The sequence below is a fragment of the Anthonomus grandis genome, chromosome 14 (genome assembly GCF_022605725.1).
Source record: "Anthonomus grandis grandis chromosome 14, icAntGran1.3, whole genome shotgun sequence".
Lineage (NCBI taxonomy): Eukaryota > Metazoa > Arthropoda > Insecta > Coleoptera > Curculionidae > Anthonomus > Anthonomus grandis.
Genome location: NC_065559.1, coordinates 22,317,183 through 22,328,521, shown reverse-complemented (window position 1 = coordinate 22,328,521; position 11,339 = coordinate 22,317,183). Strand labels below are relative to the sequence as shown.

Here is an 11,339-nt window from a genome sequence, read left to right as displayed (position 1 = left end):
TCTTTTTGACATATGACAGTTGATTTGTTATTCCAGGGACGTGCCCACGGGGTAAGCGGGTTAGGTTTTTTGTACAAAAAATAGCACCAAGTAGATTTTTTGAACCTCCTGTACATTTTTTGGATGACGCAACTAAAGATGGAATTGTTTCAACTCTTGGGTGTTTTTCGTATCTCCCTCCGTTTTCGATAAAAAAATTAGTTTAATGCAAACGTTTGAAAAAACTTGAATAAACATAATAAAATGCCTACTTATCGATTTACAGGGTGAAGAATAGTAAATACGGTAATTTGGAATTTTGACATGACATTAACTGTACTACCTGTTGAAAAATAGTTTTAATTAAACTTAGGTACATTAATTAAATTCTTAGAATAAACATTAGTAAATTGATGAAGGTAATGAAAAGCTATGGACTAAGAAACGTACGCTATAAGAGTTGTTCAAAATGAGTTCCTCCAACTGCAATGCATGCGTCTGTCCTGCGACGCATTGACTGGCGAACACGTTCAAAGATCCCTGGCGTGTTTCGAATAATATCGCAATTTGCAATAATACGATTTCTTAATTCTTCAACATTTTCGATGGGGGTGGTATAAACTAATTGCTTGAGGTGGCCCCAGAGGAAAAAGTCTATTGGATTTAGATCGGGAGATCGCGCAGGCCAGGGTTGTATACCTCCACGACCTATCCAACGATTGGGATATACTCTATCTAAATACTGTCGAGCAATTAAGCTGAAATGCGCCGGAGCGCCATCATGCATGAAAAACATTTGGTACCTTAAGTCAAGCGGGACGTTTTCTAATAGTGTTGGCAACTCCTCTTGAAGAAAACGCCGTTACACTTCTCCACTTAACCTTTGTTGCAAAAAGAAAGGACCAATTAAGTGGTCTTCAATGATTCCAACCCAAACATTCAGTGAAAATTGGTGTTGATGGCGACTTTCACTTATTCCATGTAGATTTTCATCTGCCCAAATGTGATTATTATGGAAATTCATTATCGAATTCCTGGAGAAATTAGCTTCGTCCGTGACAAGTATTTTTGATAAAAAAGGAGGATTTTCTACAATGTTTTGTTGTAACCATCGACAGAAAGCCACTCTATGAGGATAGTCGTCTGGCAAAAGTGCTTGTACCCGCTGGATGTGATACGGGTACAAAAGCTGATTTTTCAGTATTCTAAACACTGTTGGCTGACTAATGTTTAAAGTGGCAGCAATCTGTCTTGTACTCGTTGAAGGATTATCCTCGATTTCGTGGAGCACTGCTTCTTCAGCTTCTGCGGTTGCAACTGTGCGGGGTCGTCCATTGTCGACTGTAAGTTTTTTAAAACTTCCACTTTCTCTGAGACGTTGATGGAGGCGAGTAAACATTTGACTATGAGGAAGTACTCGGTTAGGGTATTTGTCCGCGTAAATACGCCTCGCTGCTTGTAAATTACCATTAGCAAGACCATACACAAAGTGCATATCGCACATTTCACTATAAGTGTACTCCATTTTAGACAAAAATGAGGAAATTGTCTACTTGACAGGAAAAAAACAACACCTTATCACTGAGCCACACCTAGTAATGTTAAATGAACTGGTATTTTATTTATTGCATTTTCAAAGCAACGAAAAGAATGCGACAAAAACTAAAACGATAATAGTATTTACTAAATTTTGTTTAATACGTATTTACAATTTCAACATTCCGCAGTATTTTTTAGATCAGCAGTTGTTAATGCTGTACTTGATATTCGACACTATGAATAGGTAAGTATTACATTTTAGGAAGAAAATTATTTCTTTGCTTTCGCGTGACTTAAAAGCATTTACTTGTATTTTTACAGAGGGATGCAAAAAAGCAATTCTTAATTTTTTTATCGAAAACGGAGGGAGATACGAAAAACACCAAACACAAGAGTTGAAACAATTCCATCTTTAGTTGCGTCACCAAAAAATGTACAGGAGGTTCAAAAAATCTACTAGGTGCTATTTTTTGTACAAAAAACCTAACCCGCTTACCCCGTGGGCACGTCCCTGGAATAACAAATCAACTGTCATATGTCAAAAAGATACATCATTAAGATATCCAGAAATGGTGTGAATGACATTGCAAACAGCAAAGGCATTTCTTAGATATTAATAAAAAATCGATTTTTTAAGAAAATTTGAACACCCTGTATCTCGGAAACGAAGCACTTTCGGACATATGTTTATAGGAACTTTTCGTCATAATTTAACCCAAAAAAACCGGCATTTCATTTTCGTGCAATATTAATGAATCACCCTGTATACGGAATTAGTTGTCAACAAGCGATGGAGTGATATACACCTCAAGAACGCGGAATTATTGTTACTGCTTATGTGACAAATTTTCTGTGTGTTCTTTTAACGCAGGCTAAATTTCGTCGTCGTTTTCCTGGTCGTCATGCTCCATGTGCTCAAATGGCGCAAACAGGGTCCACTAGAGACATCGCAAGAAGTGGCCGGCCTCGTATTGCTCGTTCAGCCAAGAACTTCGCTGTTATTGTCGATGATGTCACAGAGAATCCACAAACATTAACAAGACGATAATGCACACAACGAGGCATCAGTAGACGTTCGTTGCAGCAAATTTTAGTGAAAGATTTGAAAATGTTTCCATACAAAGTGCAAACGAATTGCAGCCTGCTGACTATCAGATAAAGATAACTTATTGCCATACTCTGTTAAACAAGAAGAGGATGATTTCATGTCAAAAATCATATTGTTCGACGAAGCTCTTTTCCACTTAAGTGGTTATGTTAAGAAACAAAATTTGCGCTTCTGGGGCACAGAGAATACACGTCAAGTGCATAAAGAGCATCTCCTAAAAGTGACTGTTTAGTGCAGCATTTGCAATGAAAAAGTGATTGGTAATCTTACATGGTGAGCGTTAGAGGCAGATGCTAAACCAGTTTTTTTCCGCAAGTTGCTGCATTGGATCTTGATCATTATTGATTCAAACAGGACAGAGCAATCGCTTTCAGTGCTCGGACAACGATTGAGATTTTATGACGTCAATTTCCAGGTCGAGTGCTTTCCCGTTTTAGAGATTTGAACTGGTCCTCCAGATCGCCAGATCTCACAGCACCAGACTTCGTCCTGGGGGCTTTTTAAAATCTCGCGTCTACCACAACAAATCACGCACCTAACAAGCCTTAAAATTTAACATTGAAGAAGAGATCGCCAATTTGGAGCCAGATGTTTTGCGAGCAACAAAACAATTTTTTTCATTTAAAGTCATCAATATTACACTTTCAAATAAACTTATTTCGACAACGGAGCTCTTTTTTCAATTTATAACAAAATGGCTGCCGGTTCAAATTATGACATTACTTTTGCGCCACCATGTATTTCAAATTGTATTGTTCTTTGTATAAAAGGTGAAAATAAAGAATATATGCACCGGCAGGTTCGTCTCCCGGGCTTCGTCTACGGTGTCAATTTTCCTGCAATCTGCAGTTTCGTTCTTTTCTTTTTCGTGCATATTTTAGTAAACTACTATATCTTGTGTACACATAAATACGTCAAATAAAAATATAAATAAGCTTAAATCAAGTATAGGTGAAAATATACAATCATTTGTATGTAGGGTAAAGTCGGGAGAGATGACGCGCCGGGACAGATGACGCAGAGCCAAAATTACGGTGTAACCATACCCAATTTATTAGTCGTGCACGCCATGTGATAGAGGTGGTACTGTTTTCGGTTTCTCTTGTTTTTTCTTATAAAAAGGCGTTAAAATATAGGTGCAGCATAATTTTTCTAATTGATAAGTACAACGAAGTTTCGGAACATGTTAAAAAATATTTTATTTTAACCAAAGTTCGTAAAAAACCAAAAAAATACTTGACGTAGGAAAAACTAGGTTATGTTAGTAACATGCTTATATCAGGATACATTAATTTCCGCACCCATGCGGGCCAATGAAATCACGGATCGCTTTCGGATTTTGTCAGTCGGCATCGTCGAAATAATTGGCGGGACTGTTGATGTGGTTTGCTAACCTCACTTTCAATTTTAAGCTTTGAACTTTGAGTTTTTGAAACGTTTTGTTGTTTATTTACAATTTGTGCGACGAAGAGTAATTATTACTAATTACATTATCTTGTTTCCTTGTAAATTCAAAACACCACTGTATATTTACATTAATTTACTACACCTTTATTCGGTGAACATAGATATAAACAGGTAAGTGCTTTTAAAATTAAGTACCTTTGTGAAATTTTATTGAACAGTATATATTTTTTGAGGGATAATAAATTAATATGTGAAGATTGTGGAAAGTCATTTTCTTCTACTTGAACATTGTATCGGCATAATAAAAAACAGAGTGAAAAAGAGAGCCAACACATTATTTGCCCCCTTTGCCTGGACAAAGAGAAGTTTACATCCTATGATTCTTTAATAAGACACTTTCATAGTATTCATAATATACATATTAAAGAATCTGTTTTAAATTTTAGGAATTTGGCAGAGTTTGAAATTTGGAGGTCTGCAGAAAACAGAGAGGTAGATTATGCTGTTCATCGAAGAAAGAAATGTGCTAATGGGGAAGAATTTATTTACTATAATTGTAATAGAAGTGATTCAAAAGGTACCTAGTTAGTTTTATAATTATGTAAGTCAGTAATTTTTTAATAATTAATCATGTTTTAGGATATGTCAGTACATGTTTGCAACGGAATTTAAAGTCTAAAGGAAGCATTCGTATGCAAGGAATTTGTCCATCAAGAATAATAGTTAAAATTCTAGTAGATGGTAGGTATTTTTTTTCTTAATAATTATTAAAATAGAAGATTTATTCATTTATATGACATTTTTTGAGGAGTGATTAGAGTAAGATTTTTTGAAACCCACATAGGACACCCTGACGAATTAAGAAGCAAAAGGCTAACAAAATCGGAACAGGAGATAATTGTGGATAAATTAGCAGCAGGAGTTTCAAACAAGAGAATTATTCAGGAGGCCAGAAGCGAGGACGACAATAAACTACAAAGGAAAAATTGTATAACAAGAGGAGATTTAGAGTACCTAATACGAAAATTTAATATTGGCAAGAAAAAGGACAGTGATGATATGATAGCCACAGTGTTAAAAATTCAGGAATGGAACAGTGATGGAAAAAATCATGATTTTTTATTTAAACAGATAGGTTCGAATTGCAATTTTATATATTAATATTATCTTAACAAGTTAATGTTGTTTAAATGTATTTTAGGAGAAACTTATCCAGGATTAGAAGAAGATGATTTTGCAGTTGGATATATGAATGCTATTATGGAAAAAAAATTAAGAGATTTTCCAAAAATAATCTGTATAGATGGAACTCATGGAACAAATAGGAGAAACTGGGACTTGACAATTGTGTTAATAAGAGATGAACAAAATATGGGTTTTCCAGTGGCATTCTTACTAAGTAACAGATTAGATCAATTAATTCAAGAGGTTTTTTTAGGGCACTTAAAACTAGATTAGGGGAAGCAGTTCAAGCTGAATATATAATGAGTGATGACGATCCAAAATATTACAATGCATGGATAATGGCTATGGATGCAGGTATGTGTATACTGTATAATCAAACAGTATCATAGATCATTATTTACTTTATGTTATTTTTTCACTTATTTGTAGAACATAAACCAAGAAGATTACTTTGTACCTGGCATATAGTGAAAAATTGGAACATACAAGGAAGGTCTAAAATCAAGAAGTTGGAAAATATACAGATAATGAAACATGAAATGAGGAAAATTTTAAAGGAGACTGATCCAAAAAAATTTATACAGCTGAAAGAGAACTATTTTAGGCAATTAGAAGAAGAGGAGGAAACTAATTTTCAGAATTACCTGAAAAAGTACTTCACTACAAAAGTCAACACTAAAAAATTATAAAACAAATGTAATTAATTCTTTAATATTTTAGGTACTATTTCCAAAGTCAAGACAGAATAATGATGTGGGCACATTGTTATAGAATCAATGCCGGAATTAGGGTCAATTGGGGTAATTGTAGACACATCTAAAATAAGAAACACAACAACATTTAGATTTCAAATTTGACGCGAAGCTCACTATTCGAGTCGTGCCGACGTCGTGCGAACTCGATTTCCCTCGAAATTTTACTCCTGTTTGTGCTCTTCTTGAAATAGTTGGCTGATGCAATTTGATGTGTTTGGTGGTTTTATGTTGAATTTCGGCACTGAAGTTTTCGAATGCAAATCATCGAGGTAAGTTAGATATTTCATTTGGACATTGTTTGTTATATTATTGTATCTATTTTACGCCTAAATGTCTGTCGACAAATTTTATAATCACTGAGATAATTCAGTGTTTACATTTCCCCCTAAGAAATTTGTTCTTGGGGGAAATGTATACACACTTTTGGGGTAATTGTAAACATAATAAAATTAGTGTCTCGCCGATAATTTATGTAAAATGAGTAATTTCTTTGTCTTGTTGCAGTGTAAAGATACCTCGTACTTATATAAGGAAAAAAGAAGCACCTTCTTATACAACTGAAGATGTTGCGAATGCCGTTGCAGATGTCCAAAATAAAAATAAAACGTATAGTCAAGCAGAAACGTTCTATGGTGTTCCCAGATCAGTTATTTACCAAAGGATAGGAGGAAGAAAGACTCCATTAAATGTGACAAAGGGTGGACTTTCCCAAGTTTTATCCTCAGATATCGAAAATGAAATAGTGAAATGTTTATTGGCACGTACTGCGATGGGTATACCATGTGACAAAGCAGAACTTACACAACTGGTTGGAGAGTATGTTAATGCAAAAGGTTTAAGAACACCATTTAAAAATGGAGTACCAGGAGAAGACTGATACTACTCATTCATGAGAAGATATCCTGAACTGTCTCTTAAGAAACCGGAACATTTGCAAAAACTGCGGAAGGATGCTAGAAAACCTGAGATCGTCCCATTTTTTTGATGACCTGAAAAGAATCATTGATGAAAATAATTAAGATGATAAAGGAAGCTTTATTTTTAATGCTGATGAGTCAGGTTTTAATAATGATCCCTATCGTATTAGGGCAATTGGAGAGAAAAGAAAGACCCTGTGCCGGATATCTGGAGGCTCTGGAAGAGAGTCGACGACAGTCTTAGGATGTTTTTCTGCCGATGGAAAAGCACTTCCACCGCTCATCGTATTCAAGGGAGTTCAGGCTCGTTAGACTTCCCATAGCGCCTATCCAGGAGCTCTATATGCGACCTCCACTAATGGATGGATGGAGGAGCCGCAATTTTTCCAGTGGTTTACGACAGGGTTTATACCTCATATTAAAGATTTAAGAACTTCCCAAAACCTTCTAGATCAAGCAGCTCTACTGTCGTATGATAGTCACAGCAGTCATATTATGAGCGTCAGAATTATTGAAGAGGCAATGCACAACAATATTATTTTGATAAAGTTTCCAAGCCATCTTACGGATAAGCTTCAGCCTTTCGACAAGTGTGTCTTTGGACCCTTAAAGGTGAACTGGAATAAACAATTGGTGAAGTTTGGTAAGGAACAAATGGGACAAGGGTGTGGACGGCTAACTAAGAAAAAGTTTTTTTTTACTTGGCATTACTTGGCAAGAGTCTATGGTTTCTAGCAATATTATATCTGGATTTAAAAATACTGGCGTATACCCAGTTGATCGAAACAAATTCCCACAAAATGAATTTACACCAGAAGACTTGGCCAAATACGAAGCTGCCCTCAGAGCTCCGAAATCTGTAACATCCGATGCTATTATTATCCAACCAGTATCCTCCAAATCAACTGTTGTTGCAATTTCTGAACCAAACCCACTTCTACCCACGGTCGACGATCAAATGCCTTCAACTTCATCATGTTGTAGTCAACATCATTCAGTGTCATCTACTGAAAGCCGACAGCAGCCTTCTACATCGTCAACTGATTACCAAAAATTAGTAGTGGCATTTACCCATAGTCCACAACCATCGACGTCATCGTCTATCAGTAAATCGACAGAAATTACCAACATTTTCTTGCCACTCAGCCGCCGTGAAGATATTGTTGAAGAGAAAAAACATGTCATACCGAGATTAAAGCAACAAAGATATGGAGAGGTATTAACAACCAACCAAGTCTTGGAAAGACTAAGAGAAGCAGAAGAGAAGAAGAAAAATAAAGGAAAAAAAAGGCTAATCCGAAAACGGACAATAAAAAGTTAGAGCCGAAATTGAAAAAAATGAGAAGTGAACCAGTTGCAGAGTCGGAAAGTTCTAATGGAGAAATAAGTCTAGGTGATACTGATGATGAAATAGATTGGGTAGAACCGGAAAAACAAGATATAGAGCTTAAAACAGTCGAGAGTTCAGACTTGTCCATAGGGAAATTTATTCTTGTGCAGTTCAAAGGTGGAAAGAGAAAGACTACTCTTTTTAAATATGTGTGTTTAATTGAAGCTGTGGATGAAAAATTAACGGAAATCAAAGTAACTGGTCTTAAATCCTGGGATGCATCAAAAATTCTTTTTAACATTGTTGAAACTGACGTCAGTTATATAACCTTGAATCAAATCATTGGTGTGCTTCCCGATCCTGGCATTTAAATGAAGGGAGAAAGAATACTATACAACTTTCCAGCAATAGTTAAAATAAACAGAACTGTTGGAAAATTTTACTTTTATCTCGATTTTTCATTTATATTGCAAGCAAAAACTTTAAGGTCACATTATTTTGGGGTAAATGTAAACACGACTTATATCAAAAAATATTTTGCTACACAGCGACTTTATATAGTTCGTTTACATTTCCCCAGGTTTTTTTCTGGTAGAGTAAATGTGTCAAGAGATGCTTGTTTACAATTACCCCTAAAGAGTAGGGGCAAATGTAAACGGACAAGCATGTTGAATATATTTTTTTTATCTTAATGTGACTTGTAATTACAGAAAACCACTAGTAATTATCAAAGAAGATACTATGAGCTATGTGACTGCTAATTTACATATATACATAATGCGTGATGTGCACAAAAATCGTTTAGCAAGTCAAAACATTAAATATTGTCCACAATTGCCCCAATTGACCCTAATACAAATATGGCAATTGAAAGCTTAAATAAAGTTCTGAAGTACAACAAAATGAATGGAAAGCAGAATATTAGGTAAGGAAATTTTAACACATTACAAAAAAAAAATATGTAGAAAATATATTTTCTCTTAAAAGGATTGAAAAACTGTTGGATTTACTGGATGAACTTGTTGATGAAAGAATGTGGAAAAGGATTATAAACATGGAAAGGCCAAATGCAAATGATTATCAGTACACAATATGTCAGAGTGCACATAAAAAAGCAGAAGAAATGGTGGGTAATAACGGTAATGTATCATATTCTGAATTAGGACATTTTAAGGTAAGGTCGTTTAGTGAAAATCATAAATTGTATTGTGTAAATTATAATGAGATTTGTGATGAGGACTGTAGGGCAATGTATTGTGAGAAGTGTAAAATATGTAAACATAAATATAATTGTGATTGTCCAGAATATACTGTTAAAAGTGTCATGTGTAAGCATATACATGCTGTAGCTTTATTTGAGCAGATATGTTTCAGGTTTCATGGATGAAATGCAAGAAGATAATAATCTGTATGTCAATGAACCTTCAACAAGCAAGACAGTTTATGAGGATGAAGTAAATCATTTTCTTGACGAGACTGAAAATAGAATGAATGTGACAATTGATTTTGAAAGAAAGCGTGAGGTATTTAGTTTAACAATAATTTTATTTGGTAGTTCTATAATATAGTATGGTATAAAATTGTAGATTTGTCTAGAACAGTTTTGCTCTGAAATTCGTAATTATGGTGGTGGATTGGGTGAACATGATTTAGAAAAATTTATGGGTGATTTTAGAAATTTTATGCAGACAGTAAAACCAAAAGAAATGGTGATGAGTAAAAAAAGAAAAATAGAAAAGCAGCAGTATTATCTCAACAAAAAACCTAAATAAATTTACTTATAATAAAATGTTTATAACTATTTCATTACTGAATGACATTGCTTTTGTGAGTGACCTATTCTGGTATTATATCTAAGTGGTGTTGGCTCTTTGTATTCATGTAATTCGTTGGCTTATGGTGAAGCATACTTATAAAATATATTTTTTTAATTTTAATTTTGCCTTTGTTATAATTAACTAATATATTAGTGTTTGTTTCATATTTATTGGTATTTGTTTTCAACTTTTGTAAATAGAACCCTTTGTGCAACTATGTTATATATATATTAGGTAGTAGATTGCTTAATAAATGAAGTTGATATAATAAATTTTGAATATTCTGCATCAGTGTAATGAATAAACCTACTTTACTAAAATATAATCTGGTTGTTTTATTCATATTTAATAAGCTCAGATCCTGAAAAATATTGGTCTTTCATTGTCGAAAAAGGATACAAGAAATGTTTTCCATTATTATGGCTCATTTTCATAGTATGCAATTGCATCTGATGTATGGATTACATGAGACAAGAAAGTGTAATAGGTACAATTGGGGTATATCACAATAAAATAATACTTCTCGAAAATTTTTCATTTTAAAATGAAAATTTTAAATAATATAATGGATTACTACATAAAATAATAACAAAATGTATCCTTTTATTTATTAAAATTATCAATTTTTTTATAATTAATAAATTTTAATTGAGTGGAGTTTAGAGCCTGAGAATTAATTCAAAACTATCCACTAAGTGCCTGAAATGAGATAAATTCTATTTTAGTAAAAGCAAAATTAATAAGATCATGTAACAAAATTATTTACCATCATTTGCTGAAAATAAACAAATTCTTTACGTAAGTAAAACGTTCCGTATGTTTATTTTTCTCAAATACCATAATTCCTCTTATAATCAGATTTGAAATACGCGCCTTAATTATCTGAGCCAATCACAGACAAAGCACCGTGATTGGCCCGCATGGGTGCGAAAATTAATGTATCCTGCTTATATTAAGGCGAGTGCGTTTACTCGTAACATATAGAATAATATAGGTGAGTCATCTCTCCCACACATCTGGGATAGATGACGCATAATTTATAAAAAATTGTTTACTTTTTTAAACTAATGTTTATTTTCAGATCTTTCAAAATGCTAACATTTTACGGTCCTAGAAAAAGTTCAAGGGGCAAATGGACAGAAGAAGAACTGCTAAAAGCTGTAGAAGCTGTAAGAGTCAGAAACGTTTCAATAAAACAGGAAGAACAAGAGAAAATAATATTCCCGAAAGAACGCTAAGTTTTAGAATGCACAAAAACGATTTTAAGAAGGGTAGAATGGGTGGAAAATCACTTTTGGGAGA

General features: G+C 34.0%; 1 long non-coding RNA gene across 7 annotated transcripts; it reads left to right on the top strand.

Moving 5' to 3' along the window:
* Positions 1-3,925: 3,925 nt before the first annotated feature.
* LOC126744362 (uncharacterized) lies at positions 3,926-10,203 on the top strand. Of its 7 annotated transcripts, none has more exons than XR_007663126.1 (11): positions 3,926-4,204; positions 4,480-4,610; positions 4,673-4,774; positions 4,842-5,168; positions 5,235-5,572; positions 5,648-5,870; positions 5,939-6,242; positions 6,478-9,145; positions 9,208-9,548; positions 9,595-9,743; positions 9,807-10,203. It is a non-coding gene; the product is annotated as an uncharacterized LOC126744362 (long non-coding RNA). The 7 variants fall into 7 exon arrangements; XR_007663128.1 differs by lacking the exon at positions 3,926-4,204 and adding an exon at positions 4,220-4,283; XR_007663129.1 differs by lacking the exon at positions 3,926-4,204 and having other exon boundaries at positions 4,296-4,610; positions 5,235-5,416; positions 5,472-5,572.
* Positions 10,204-11,339: the final 1,136 nt, after the last annotated feature.